The sequence below is a fragment of the Arachis duranensis genome, chromosome 6 (genome assembly GCF_000817695.3).
Source record: "Arachis duranensis cultivar V14167 chromosome 6, aradu.V14167.gnm2.J7QH, whole genome shotgun sequence".
Classification (NCBI taxonomy): domain Eukaryota; kingdom Viridiplantae; phylum Streptophyta; class Magnoliopsida; order Fabales; family Fabaceae; genus Arachis; species Arachis duranensis.
The window spans coordinates 71,455,676-71,469,352 of NC_029777.3; the positions used below are offsets into that span (position 1 = coordinate 71,455,676).

The following is a 13,677-nucleotide window of genomic DNA, read 5'->3' on the forward strand; positions in this document are numbered from 1 at the left end:
TGGACTTTACTATGAGTTTGTGTGTTTTTCTGTGATTTCAGGTATTTTCTGGTTGAAATTGAGGGACCTGAGCAAAAATCTGATTCAGAGACTGGGAAGGACTGCAAATGCTGTTGGATTCTGATCTCCCTGCACTCGAAGAGGATTTTCTGGAGCTACAGAAGCCCAATTGGCGCGCTCTCAATTGCGTTGGAAATTAGACATCCTGGGCTTAGCAGCAATGTTAATAGTCCATACTTTGCCCAAGATTTGATGGCCCAAACCGGCATTGCAAATCAGCTTCAGAATTCCCGGCGTTTAACGCTGGAACTGGCACAAGAATGGGAGTTAAACGCCCAAACTGGCACAAAAGCTGGCGTTTAACTCCAAGAAAAGTGTCTACACATGAAAGCTTCAATGCTCAGCCCAAGCACACACCAAGTTGGCCCGGAAGTGGATTTTTATGTCATTTACTCATCTTTGTAAACCCTAAGCTACTAGTTCTCTACAAATAGGACCTTTTGCTATTGTATTAGAGGTCTTTTGATCACTTGAATCTTTTGATCATGTTTTTATGATTGAACCCTCTTTGGGAGGCTGGCCTCTCGGCCATGCCTAGACCATCTTCTTATGTATTTTCAACGGTGGAGTTTCTACACACCATAGATTAATGTGTGGAGCTTTGCTGTACCTCGAGTATTAATGCAATTACTACTGTTCTTCTATTCAATCAGCTTATTCTTGTTCTAAGATATCACTTGTTCCTCAAATTGATGAATGTGATGATCCGTGACACTCATCATCATTATCACCTATGAACGTGTGCCTGACAACCACCTCCGTTCTACCTTAGATTGAGTGGATATCTCTTGGATTTCTTAATCAGAATCTTCATGGTATAAGCTAGAATTGATGGTGGCATTCAAGAGAATCCGGAAGGTCTAAACCTTGTCTATGGTATTCTGAGTAGGATTCAAAGATTGAATGACTGTGACGAGCTTGAAACTCGCGATTATGGGGCGTTAGTGACAGACGCAAAAGAATCACTGGATTCTATTCCAACCTGATTGAGAACCGACAGATGATTAGCCGTGCCGTGACAGGGTGCATTGAACATTTTCACTGAGAGGACGGGATTGTAGCCACTGGCAACGGTGATGCCCAACATACAGCTTGCCATGAAAGGAGTAAGAAGGATTGGATGAAGATAGTAGGAAAGCAGAGAGACGAAAGGGACAAAGCATCTCCATACGCTTATCTGAAATTCTCACCAATGAATTGCATAAGTATCTCTATCTTTATTTTATGCTTTATTCATAAATCATCCATAACCATTTAAATCTGCCTGACTGAGATTTACAAGATGACCATAGCTTGCTTCATACCAACAATCTCCGTGGGATCGACCCTTACTCGCGTAAGGTTTATTACTTGGACGACCCAGTGCACTTGCTGGTTAGTTGCTTGTGATAAAGAGTTGAGATTACAATTGTGCGAACCATGTTGATGGCGCCATTGATGATCACAATTTCGTGCACCAGTTCCATAGGTGGTTATGGAAAAACAAAAAGCTATGCTTTTACCACACCAAACATAGAATATTGCTCGCCCTCGAGCAAAAGAAGAAAGAAAAGAAGAAGAGGAAGAGAAAATATAGAGGAGAGGGGGGAGGTATATTCGGCCAAGGTGTAGAAGAGGGGGTTGTGTTGTGTAAAAATAAAGAAGGATGGAGGGGTTTATATAGTGAGGGGAGAGGGAGTAGGTTCGGCTATTTAGGGTGGGTTTGGGTGGGAAAGAAATTTTGAATTCTGAAGGTAATTGGTGAAGGGTTTTAGGGAAGAGTGTTTATTGGAAAGAGAGGATGAATGTGGAAAGAGTAGATGGATGTGAGTGGTGAAGGGGGGTAATTGGAAAGAGAGATTGAGGTGATTGGTGAAGGATTTTTGGGGAAGAGTGTTTGTGGGGAAGAGAGTTTATGGGGAAGAGGAGATGAATGTAAAGAAGAGGAGAGAAGTTGAGTTGAGGTAGGTGGGGATCCTGTGGGGTCCACAGATCCTGGGATGATCATATAGGGTCTAGAGATCCTGAGGTGTCAAGAATTTACATCCTTGCACCAATTAGGCATGTAAAATGCCTTTGCATACAATTCTGGCGTTTAAACGCCGAAGTGATGCTTATTTTGGGCGTTCAACGCCCAATTGCAGCATGTTTCTGGCGTTGAACGCCAGTTCCATGCTTGTTTCTGGCGTTCAGTGCCAGCTCTCCTCAGGGTATATTCTTGGCGTTCAAACACCAGGATGCTGCTTATTTATGGCGTTCAACGCCAGATCCATGCTCTGTTCTAGCGTTGAACGCCAGCCAGATGCTCTTTACTGGCGTTTGAACGCCAGTAAGTCCTTCATCCAGGGTGTGATTTTTCTTCTGCTGTTTTTGATTCTATTTTTCATTTTAGTATTTTTTTCGTGACTCCACATGATCATGAGCCTAATAAAATATTAAAGAACAATAAAAGAAAAATAAAATTAGATAAATAAAAATTGGGTTGCCTCCCAATAAGCGCTTCTTTAATGTCAATAGCTTGACGGTGGTCTCTCATGGAGCCACACAGGTGATCAGGTCAATGTTGTAGACTCTCAACACCAAACTTAGAGTTTGGATGTAGGGATTCAACACCAAACTTAGAGTTTGGCTGTGGCCTCCCAACACCAAACTTGGAGCTTGATTGTGGGGGCTTTGTTTGACTCTGTACTGAGAGAAGCTTTTCATGCTTCCTCTCTATTGTTACAGAAGAATACCATTGGGTTTTAAACACAAGGTAGTCCCCATTCAAATGAAGGATTAATTCTCCTCTGTTAACATCTATCACAGCTCCTGCTGTGGCTAGGAAGGGTCTTCCAAGGATGATGCATTCATCCTCCTCCTATCTAGTGTCTAAGATTATGAAATCAGCAGGGTTGTAAAGGCCTTCAACCTTTACCAACATGTCCTCTACCAATCCATAAGCTTGTCTTACTGACTTGTCTGCCATTTGCAATGAGAATATGGCAGGTTGTACCTCAATGATCCCCAGCTTCTCCATTACCGAGAGTGGCATTAGATTTATGCCTGACCCTAGGTCACACAGAGCCTTTTCAAAGGTCATGGTGCCTATGGTATAGGGTATTAATAATTTACCAGGATCTTGTTTCTTTTGAGGTAAAGTTTGCTGAACCCATGTATCTAGTTTACCAATGAGCAAGGGAGGTTCACCTTCCCAAGTCTCATTACCAAACAACTTGGCATTCATCTTCATGATAGCTCCTATATATTGAGCAACTTGCTCTCTAGTTACATCTTCATCCTCTTTAGAGGAAGAATAGTTTTCAGAGCTCATGAATGGCAGAAGGAGGTTTGATGGGATTTCTATGGTCTCTATATGACCTTCAGATTCCTTTAAATCCTCAATAAAAAACTCCTTTTTGCTTGAGAGACGTCCCCTGAGGTTTTTCTCATTGGGATTCACGTCCTCTCCTTTCTCCTTGCATTCGGCCATATTGACTATATCAATGGCCTTGCACTCTCTCTTTGGATTCTCTTCTGTATTGCTTGGGAGAGTACTATGAGGAGTTTTAGTGACTTTCTTACTCAGCTGGCCTACTTGTGCCTCCAAATTTCTAATGGAGAACCTTATTTCACTCATGAAGCTTAAAGTGGCCTTAGACAGATCAGAGACTATATTTGCTAAGTTAGAGGTGCTCCGCTCAGAATTCTCTGTCTGTTGCTGAGAAGATGATGGAAAGGGCTTGCTATTGCTAAACCTGTTTCTTCCACCATTATTAAAGCCTTGTGGAGGCTTTTGTTGATCCTTCCATGATAAATTTGGATGATTTCTCCATGAGGGCTTATAGGTGTTGCCAAAGGCTTCCCCCATGTAATTTACCTATGCCATTGCAGGGTTTTCAGGATCATAAGCGTCTTCTCCAGAAGATGCCTCTTTAGTGCTGTTGGATGGATTTTGCCGTCTATTCAGACTTTGAGAAATCATGTTGACTTGCTGAGTCAACATTTTATTCTGAGCTAATATTGCATTCAGAGCATCAATTTCAAGAACTCCTTTCCTCTGAGGCGTCCCATTATTCATGGAATTTCTCTTAAAAGTGTACATGAACTGGTTATTTGCAACCATGTCAATAAGTTCTTGAGCTCCTACAGGCATTTTCTTTAGGTAAATGGATCCACCTGCAGAATGGTCCAGTGACATCTTAGAGAACTCAGACAGACCATAATAGAATATATCTATCATAGTCCACTCTGAAAACATGTCAGAAGGACACTTTTTGGTCATCTGCTTGTATCTTTCCCAAGCTTCATAGAGGGACTCACCATCTTTTTGCTTGAAGGTTTGAATATCCACTCTAAGCTTGCTCAGCTTTTGAGGAGGAAAGAATTTAACCAGGAAGGCTGATGAGCGGATAATTTATACGCTTTTTGGCATTGTTTTTAGGTAGTTTAATAGGATATAGTTACTTTTAGGGATGTTTTCATTAGTTTTTATGCTAAATTCACATTTTTGGACTTTACTATGAGTTTGTGTGTTTTTCTGTGATTTCAGGTATTTTCTGGCTGAAATTGAGGGACCTGAGCAAAACTCTGATAAAAGGCTGACAAAGGACTGCTGATGTTGTTGGATTTTGACCTCCCTGCACTCGAAATGGATTTTCTGGAGCTACAGAACTTCGAAGGCGCGCTTTCAATGGTGTTGGAAAGTAGACATCCATAGCTTTCCAGCAATATATAATAGTCCATACTTTATTCAGGATTAGATAACGGAAACTGGCGCTCAACGCCAGTTCCATGTTGCATTCTGGAGTCAAATGCCAGAAACACGTCACAAACCAGAGTTGAACGCCAAAAACACGTTACAACTTGGTGTTCAACTCCAAAAGAAGCCTCTGTACGTGTAAAGCTCAAGCCCAGCCCAAGCACACACCAAGTGGGCCCCAGAAGTGGATTTCTGCATCAACTACTTACTTCTGTAAACCCTAGTAGCTAGTCTAGTATAAATAGGACATTTTACTATTGTATTCGGTGTCTTTTGACCATAGGTCCCTCTCCCTATTTTCAAATTCATATCACATTTTGGGGGCTGGCCATTTGGCCATGCCTGGACCTTCACTTATGTATTTTCAACGGTGGAGTTTCTACACACCATAGATTAAGGGTGTGGAGCTCTGCTGTACCTCAAGTTTTAATGCAATTACTACTATTTTCTATTCAATTCGATTTATTCCTGTTCTAAGATACCATTTGTACTTCAACCTGATGGATATGATGATTTGTGACACTCATCATCATCCATCCTTATGAACGCGTGCCTGACAACCACTTCCGTTCTACAAGCGAAAGCTAGAGTGTGTATCTATTGGATTCTTGATGGACGACGCATGGTTGCCCTCGCCTGACAACCGAGCCTTCCATTCCAGTGACAGAGCATTTGGATCTTTTTCACTGAGAGGATGGGATGTAGCCATTGACAATGGTGATGCCCTACATACAGCTTGCCATGGAAAGGAGTAAAAAGGATTGGATGAAGGCGGTAGGAAAGCAGAGATTCAGAAGGAGCACATCATCTTCATACGCCTATCTGAAATTCCCATCGATGATCTACATAAGTATTTCTATCTTTATTTTTAGTTTATGTATTATTATTATTTGAAAACTCCATATCCATTTGTTATCCGCCTGACTGAGATTTACAAGATGACCATAGCTTGCTTCATACCAACAATCTCTGTGGGATCGACCCTTACTCACGTAAGGTTTATTACTTGGACGACCCAGTACACTTGCTGGTTAGTTGAGCGAAGTTGTGAAATTATGTTTAGACCATGGTATTGAGCACCAAGTTTTTGGGGCCATTACTGGGGAATCAATTTCGAAAAACAATTTAAGTATGAATCACAATTTTGTCCACCAAAGGCCGTGACCAGCTTATCCCAAGAGTCCAGGCTATCCTTAGGTTGTGAGTCCAACCATGTTCTAGCTCTGTCTCTTACAGCAAAAGGGAAAAGCTTGAGCCTGTAGACTTCAGGATCTACTCCATTAGTCTTAACAGTCTCACAGATCTGCAAGAACTCAGTTAAAAACTGGTAGGGATCTTCTGATGGAAGTCCATGAAACTTGCAGTTTTGTTGCATTAGAACAACTAATTGAGGTTTCAGCCCAAAATTGTTTGCTCCAATGGCAGGGATTGAGATGCTTCTTTCTATCAAACTTGGAAGTAGGTGGAGTGTAATCACCAAGCATCCTCCTTGCATTATTGTTGTTGGGTTCGGCTGCCATCTCCTTTTCTTGTTCAAAAATTTCAGTAAAGTTGTCTCTGGATTGTTGTAATTTAGTTTCTCTTAGTTTCCTCTTCAGAGTCCTTTCAGGTTCAGGATCAGCTTCAACAAGAATGCCTTTTTCCTTATTCCTGCTCATATGAGAAAGAAGAGAACAGAAAAAGAAGAGGAATCCTCTATGTCACAGTATAGAGATTCCTTTATGTTAGTAGAAGAAGAAAGGGAATAAGAGTGAAGAAGAATGAATAATCCAAACACAAGGGTGAGTATAGGGGCAGAGATTGGAGATGAAGAGAAGTGTTACTAAATGAATAAATAAATAGAATAAGATGAGAGACAGAAGTTTTCGAAAATAATTTTGAAAAGGAGTTAATGGTTTTCGAAAATTAAGATAAGAAATAAAATTAAAATTAAAATTTAAAACAATTAATTAATTAAAAAGAATCTTTGAAAAAGAGGGAAGTATTTTCGAAAACTAGAGAGAGGGAAAACTTGTTAGGTGGTTTTGAAAAAGATAAAAAATAAACAATAGTTAATTGGTTAGTTTGAAAAAGATTTGAAAATCAAATTTGAAAAGATATGAAGATAAGAAGATATTTTGAAATCAAATTTTTGAAAAAGATAAAATTTTGAAAAAGATATGATTAAAAAGATATGGTTGGAAAAGATTTAAATTTTAAAATTAAAATTAATTACTTGACTAACAAGAAACTAAAAGATATGATTCTAGAATTTAAAGATTGAACCTTTCTTAACAAGAAAGTAACAAACTTCAAATTTTTGAATCGATCACATTAATTGTTAGTAAAGTTTTTGAAATTTTGAAATAAAGATAAGAAAAAGATTTTGAAAATAAATTTTCAAAATTTCGAAAATAAAAAAATGAAAAAGATTTGACTTTTGAAAAAGTTTTGAAAAGATAAGATTTTTAAATTTGAAAATTTGACTTGACTTATGAGAAATAGCTAAGTTTTAAAATTTTTTGACTAAGTCAACTTAAATTTTCAAAATTTTGAGAGAAAAAAGGAAAAGATATTTTTTATTTTTAATTTTTGAATTTTTAATGATGAGAGAGAAAACACAAATATGACCCAAAACATGAAAATTTTGGATCAAAACCAATGATGCATGCAAGAACACTATGAATGTCAAGATGAACACCAAGAACACTTTGAAGATCATGATGAACATCAAGAACATATTTTTGAAAAATTTTTGATGCAAAGAAAACATGCAAGACACCAAACTTAGAAATCTTTCATGTTTAGACACTATGAATGCAAAAAATGCACATGAAAAACATCAAAAGATACAAAACAAGAAAACATCAAGATCAAACAAGAAGACTTACCAAGAACAACTTGAAGATCATGAAGAACACATGCATGGATTTTCGAAAAATGCATAAATTTTTAGAAAAATTCAATTGACACCGAACTTAAAAGTTGGCTCAAGACTCAAACAAGAAACACAAAATTTTTGATTTTATGATTTTATTAATTTTTTTTGGATTTTTTTTATATTTTTTTCGAAAAACATATAGGAAAAAGAAAGTAATGAATCCAAAGTCCTCAATTAAAATCCTATGAATTAGACATGGCTTAATAGCCAGCCAAGCTAAAACATGTTATATGAAACTCTAGAATTCATTCTTGAAAACTATGAAAATTTTCGAAGATAGGTGATAAATTTTTGAAAGATTTTTGAAAAATTTTCTCGAAAATAAAACAAAAAGAAAATTACCTAATCTGAGCAACAAGATGAACCGTCAGTTGTCCAAACTCAAACAATCCCCGGCAACGGTGCCAAAAACTTGGTGCACGAAATTGTGATCTCTAATAATGCCATTCAACTTGGTATGCGTGTTTATCACTCAGCACTTTCTTCACAACTCCGCACAATTAACCAGCAAGTGCACTGGGTCGTGCAAGTAATACCTTACGTGAGTAAGGGTCGATCCCACGGAGATTGTTGGTATGAAGCAAGCTATGGTCATCTTTAAATCTCAGTCAGGCGGATAACAAATGATTATGGAGTTTTTGAATAATAATAATAAATAAACAGAAAATAAAGATAGAAATACTTATGTAGATCATCGATAGAAATTTTAGATAGGCGTATGAGGATGCTGTGCTCCTTCTGAATCTCTGCTTTCCTACTGCCTTCATCCAATCCTTCTTACTCCTTTCCATGGCAAGCTGTATGTAGGGCATCACTGTTTTTAATGGCTACATCTCATCCTCTCAGTGAAAAAGGTCCAAATGCTTTGTCATGGCACGGCTAATCATTTCTCGGTTCTGGATCATGTCGGAATAGAATCCCTTGATTCTTTTGCGTTTGTCATCACGCTCAACAATCGCGAGTTTGAAGCTCGTCATAGTGATTCAATCCTGGAATCCTACTCAGAATACCACAGACAAGGTTTAGACTTTCCGGATTCTCATGAATGCTGCCATCAATTCTAGCTTATACCACGAAGACTCTGATCTCACAAAATGGAAGGCTCGGTTGTCAGGCGAGGGCAACCATGCGTCGTGCATCAGGAATCCAAGAGATACACACTCTAGCTTTTGCTTGTAGAACAGAGGTGGTTGTCAGGCACGCGTTCATAGGGACGGATGATGATGAGTGTCACGGATCATCACATCCATCAGGTTGAAGTACGAGTAATATCTTAGAACAGAAATAAGATTGACTTTGAATAAAAGATAGTAGTAATTGCATTAAAACTCGAGGTACAGTAGAGCTCCACACCCTTAATCTATGGTGTGTAGAAACTCCACCGTTGAAAATACATAAGTGATGAAGGTTCAGGCATGGCCGAATGGCCAGCTCCCAAAACGTGATCACAGGATCAAAAATACAATCCAGGATGTCTAATACAATAATAAAATGTCCTATTTATACTAAACTAGCTACTAGGTTTACAGAAGTAAGTAATTCATGTAGAAATCCACTTCCGGGGCCCACTTGGTGTTTGCTTGGGCTGAGCTTGAGCTTTACACGTGGAGAGGCTTCTTTTGGAGTTGAACGCCAAGTTGTAACATGTTTTTGGTGTTCAACTCTGGTTCGTGACGTGTTTCTGGCGTTTGACTTCATAATGCAGCATGGAACTGGCGTTGAGTGCCAGTTTACATTGTCTAATCACGAATAAAGTATATACTATTATATATTGCTGCAAATCTCTGGATGTCTACTTTCCAACGTCATTGAGAGCTCGCCATTTGGAGTTCTGTAGCTCTAGAAAATCTATTTCGAGTGCAGGGAGGTTAGAATGCAACAGCATCAACAGTCCTTTGTTAGCCTTCTATCAGAGTTTTGCTCAGGTCCCTCAATTTTAGCCAGAAATTACCTGAAATCACAGAAAAACACACAAACTCATAGTAAAGTCCAGAAATGTGAATTTATCATAAAAACTAATGAAAACATCCCTAAAAATAGCTAGATTATACTAAAAACTATCTAAAAACAATGCCAAAAAGCGTATAAATTATTCGCTCATCAGCATGCTCTCTGGTTTGCTCCATCCTCTTCTTAGTGATGGGCTCGTCCTCATCAATGGAAATGTCTCCTTCTATGACAATTCCAACTGAATTGCATAGGTGACATATGAGGTAAGGGAAAGCCAACCTTGCTTTGGTGGAAGGCTTCTCAGCTATCTTATACAGTTCTTGAGGTATCACCTCATGTACTTCCACCTCATTCCCAATCATGATGCAATGAATCATGATAGCTCTGTCAATGGTCACTTTTGACCAATTTCTAGTAGGAATGATAGAGCGTTGGATGAATTCCAACCATCTTTTAGCTACAGGCTTGAGGTCAAGCCTTCTTAGTTGAGTAGGCTTGCCTTGGGAATCCCTTTTTCACTGTGCTCCTTCCACACAGATGTCTGAGAGCACTTGATCCAATCTTTGATCAAAGCTGACTCTTCTAGTGTAAGGATGTGGATCTCCTTGCATCTAAGGCAAGTTGAACGCCAACCTCACACTTTCTAGGATTCTCCCTCGGACCATGGTGCTCCAATTCTTGGGATTTGGGTTCACACTAATGTCATAGTTTTTTGTAACCCATGCAGTAGTATAGAACTCTTGCACCATTAAGATCCCAACCTCTTGGATGAAATTGGTTAGGACTTCCAACCTCTTCTCCGGATCTCTCTTCTGATTTTCGGATACTCATTCTTCTTAAGCCTGAAAGGGACCTCAGGGATCACCTTCTTCTTTGCCACTACTTCATAGAAGTGGTCTTGGTGGGCATTGGTGATGAATCTCTCTATCTTCTAAGATTCGGAGGTGGCGGCTATGGCCTTTCCTTTTCCCTTTCTAGAGGATTCTCCAAGCTTGGGTGCCATAAGTGGTATGGAAAGCAAAAAGCAATGCTTTTTCCATACCAAACTTAAAAGCTTTGCTCGTCCTCAAGCAAAAATAAAGAAAAGAGAAGAATGGAGTAAAAGAAGAAGAAAATAAAAGAAGATAGAGGGAGAGAGTGATTTTGGCCAAGGGGGCTTGTGAGGGTAAGAATGGTATGTGTATGAAGGCTTAAAATGAGGGGTATTTATAGGAATGGGCTAGGGTAGGTTCGGTCACGGATGGGATAAATGGGTGAGGAATTTGATTTTTAATTGGGTGGGAGGTTGGTGAGAGTTATGATGGTTTTGAGGAAGTGATATGGATGTGATTGGGCTAGGTTTATAGGGAAGAGTGTATAAAGAAGTGTGAAAAAGAGAGAAAAGAAGTGGGGTAGTGATGAGCGGATAATTTATACGCTTTTTGGCATTGTTTTTAGGTAGTTTTTAGTAAGTTCAAGCTACTTTTAGGAATGTTTTCATTAGTTTTTATGTTAAATTAACATTTCTAGACTTTACTATGAGTTTGTGTGTTTTTCTGTGACTTCAGGTAATTTCTGGCTGAAATTGAGGGACTTGAGCAAAACTCTGATAGGAGGCTGACAAAGGACTGCTGATGCTGTTGGAATCTGACCTCCCTGCACTCGAAATAGATTTTCTGGAGCTACAGAACTTCAAATGATGCGCTCTCAATGGCGTTGAAAAGTAGACATCTAGAGCTTTCCAGCAATATATAATAGTCTATATTTTATTCGGGAATTGACGACATAAACTGGCGCTCAACCCCAGTTCCATGTTAATGTCTGGAGTAAAACGCCAGAAACACGTCACGACCCGGAGTTGAACGCCCAAAACACGTTACAACTTGGCGTTCAGCGCCAAAAGAAGCCTCAGCTCGTGGATAGGTCAAGCTCAGCCCAAACACACACCAAGTGGGCCCCGGAAGTGGATTTATGCATCAATTACTTACTCATGTAAACCCTAGTAGCTAGTCTAGTATAAATAGGATAATTTACTATTGTATTAGACATCTTTGGTCTCAGTTTTATTTTATTCTTCATCTGAGGAGACTATTGATCACGTTTTGAGGGGCTGGCCATTCGGCCTTGCCTGAACCTTTCACTTATGTATTTTCAACGGTGGAGTTTCTACACACCATAGATTAAGGGTGTGAAGCTCTACTGTACCTCAAGTTTCAATGCAATTACTATTATTTTCTATCCAATTCGAATTATTCCTATTCTAAGATATTCGTTGCACTTCAACTTGATGAATGTGATGATCCGTGACACTCATCATCATTCTCACCTATGAACGCGCGTGATTGACAACCACTTCCGTTCTACCCTAGACCGGGCGCATATCTCTTGGATTCCTTAAACAGAATCTTCGTGGTATAAGCTAGAATTGATGGCGGCATTCATGGGAATCCGAAAGGTCTAACCTTGTCTGTGGTATTCCGAGGAGGATTCCGGAATTGAATGACTGTGACGAGCTTCAAACTCTTGAAGGCTGGGCGTTAGTGACAGACGCAAAAGAATCATGGGATTCTACTCCAACTTGATTGAGAACCGACAGATGATTAGCCGTGCTGTGACAGAGCATTTGGACCTTTTTCACTGAGAGGATGGGATGTAGCCATTGACAACAGTGATTCAGGAGGAAAGCAGTAGGAAAGCAGAGATTCAGGAGGAGCATAGCATCTCCATACGCCTATCTGAAATCCCCATCATTGGATTACATGAGTAACTTTATCTTTATTTTATGTTTATTATTTATTAATTTTCGAAAATCCATAATCAATTACTATCCGCCTGACTGAGATTTACAAGATGACCATAGCGTGCTTCATACCAACAATCTCTGTGGAATCGACCCTTACTCACGTAAGGTTTATGATGAGCGGATAATTTATACGCTTTTTGGCATTGTTTTTAGGTAGTTTTTAGTAAGTTTAAGCTACTTTTAGGGATGTTTTCATTAGTTTTTATGTTAAATTCATATTTCTGGACTATACTATGAGTTTGTGTGTTTTTCTGTGATTTCAGGTAATTTCTGGCTGAAATTGAGGGACTTGAGCAAAACTCTGAAAAAGGCTGACAAAAGGACTGCTGATGCTGTTGGAATCTGACCTCCCTGCACTCGAAATTGATTTTCTGGAGCTACAGAACTCCAATTGGCGCGCTCTCAACGGCTTTGGAAAGTAGACATCCAGAGCTTTCCATCCATATATAATAGTCTATACTTTGTTCGGAAATTGACGACGTAACTTGGCGTTGAACGCCAAGTACATGCTGCTGTCTAGAGTTAAACGCCAGAAAAACGTCATGATCCGGAGTTGAACGCCCAAAACACGTCATAACTCGGAGTTCAACTCTAAGAAAAGCCTCAGCTCGTGGATAGATCAAGCTCAGCCCAAGCATACACCAAGTGGGCCCCAAAAGTGGATTTATGCATCAATTACTTACTCATGTAAACCCTAGTAGCTAGTCTAGTATAAATAGGATAAGTTACTATTGTATTAGACATCTTTTGACAGTTTAATCTCTTGACTGTTTAGCCTTTGATTATTCGGTCTCTTGATCACTCAGGGGGCTGGCCATTCGGCCATGCCTGAACCTTATACTTATGTATTTTCAACGGTGGAGTTTCTGCACACCATAGATTAAGGGTGTGGAGCTCTGCTGTACCTCAAGTTTCAATACAATTACTATTACTTTTTATTCAATTCTCTCTTATTCTTATTCCACGATATTCATTCACACCCAAGAACATGATGAATGTGATGATTATGTGATGCTCATCATCATTCTCACCTATGAACGCACGTGATTGACAACCACCTTCGTTCTACCTGTAACCGAGCTTGAATGTGTATCTCTTAGATTCCCCAACAGAATCTTCGTGGTATAAGCTAGATAGATAGCGGCATTCATGAGGATCCAGAAAGTCTCACCTTGTTTGTGGTATTCCGAGTAGGATCCTGGGAATCCGGAAAGTCTAACCTTGTCTGTGGTATTCCGAGTAGGA

The 13,677-nt window shown here is 39.4% G+C and overlaps 1 protein-coding gene and 1 non-coding gene across 2 annotated transcripts in view; both read left to right on the top strand.

The window, feature by feature from the left end:
• LOC107494037 (uncharacterized) overlaps positions 1 to 13,677 on the top strand; it is a 49,739-nt gene that overhangs the window by 15,775 nt on the left and 20,287 nt on the right. The window lies entirely within an intron of this gene.
• Positions 4,278 to 4,381, top strand: LOC127740386 (small nucleolar RNA R71). The gene has a single exon (XR_008001063.1). It is a non-coding gene; the product is annotated as a small nucleolar RNA R71 (small nucleolar RNA).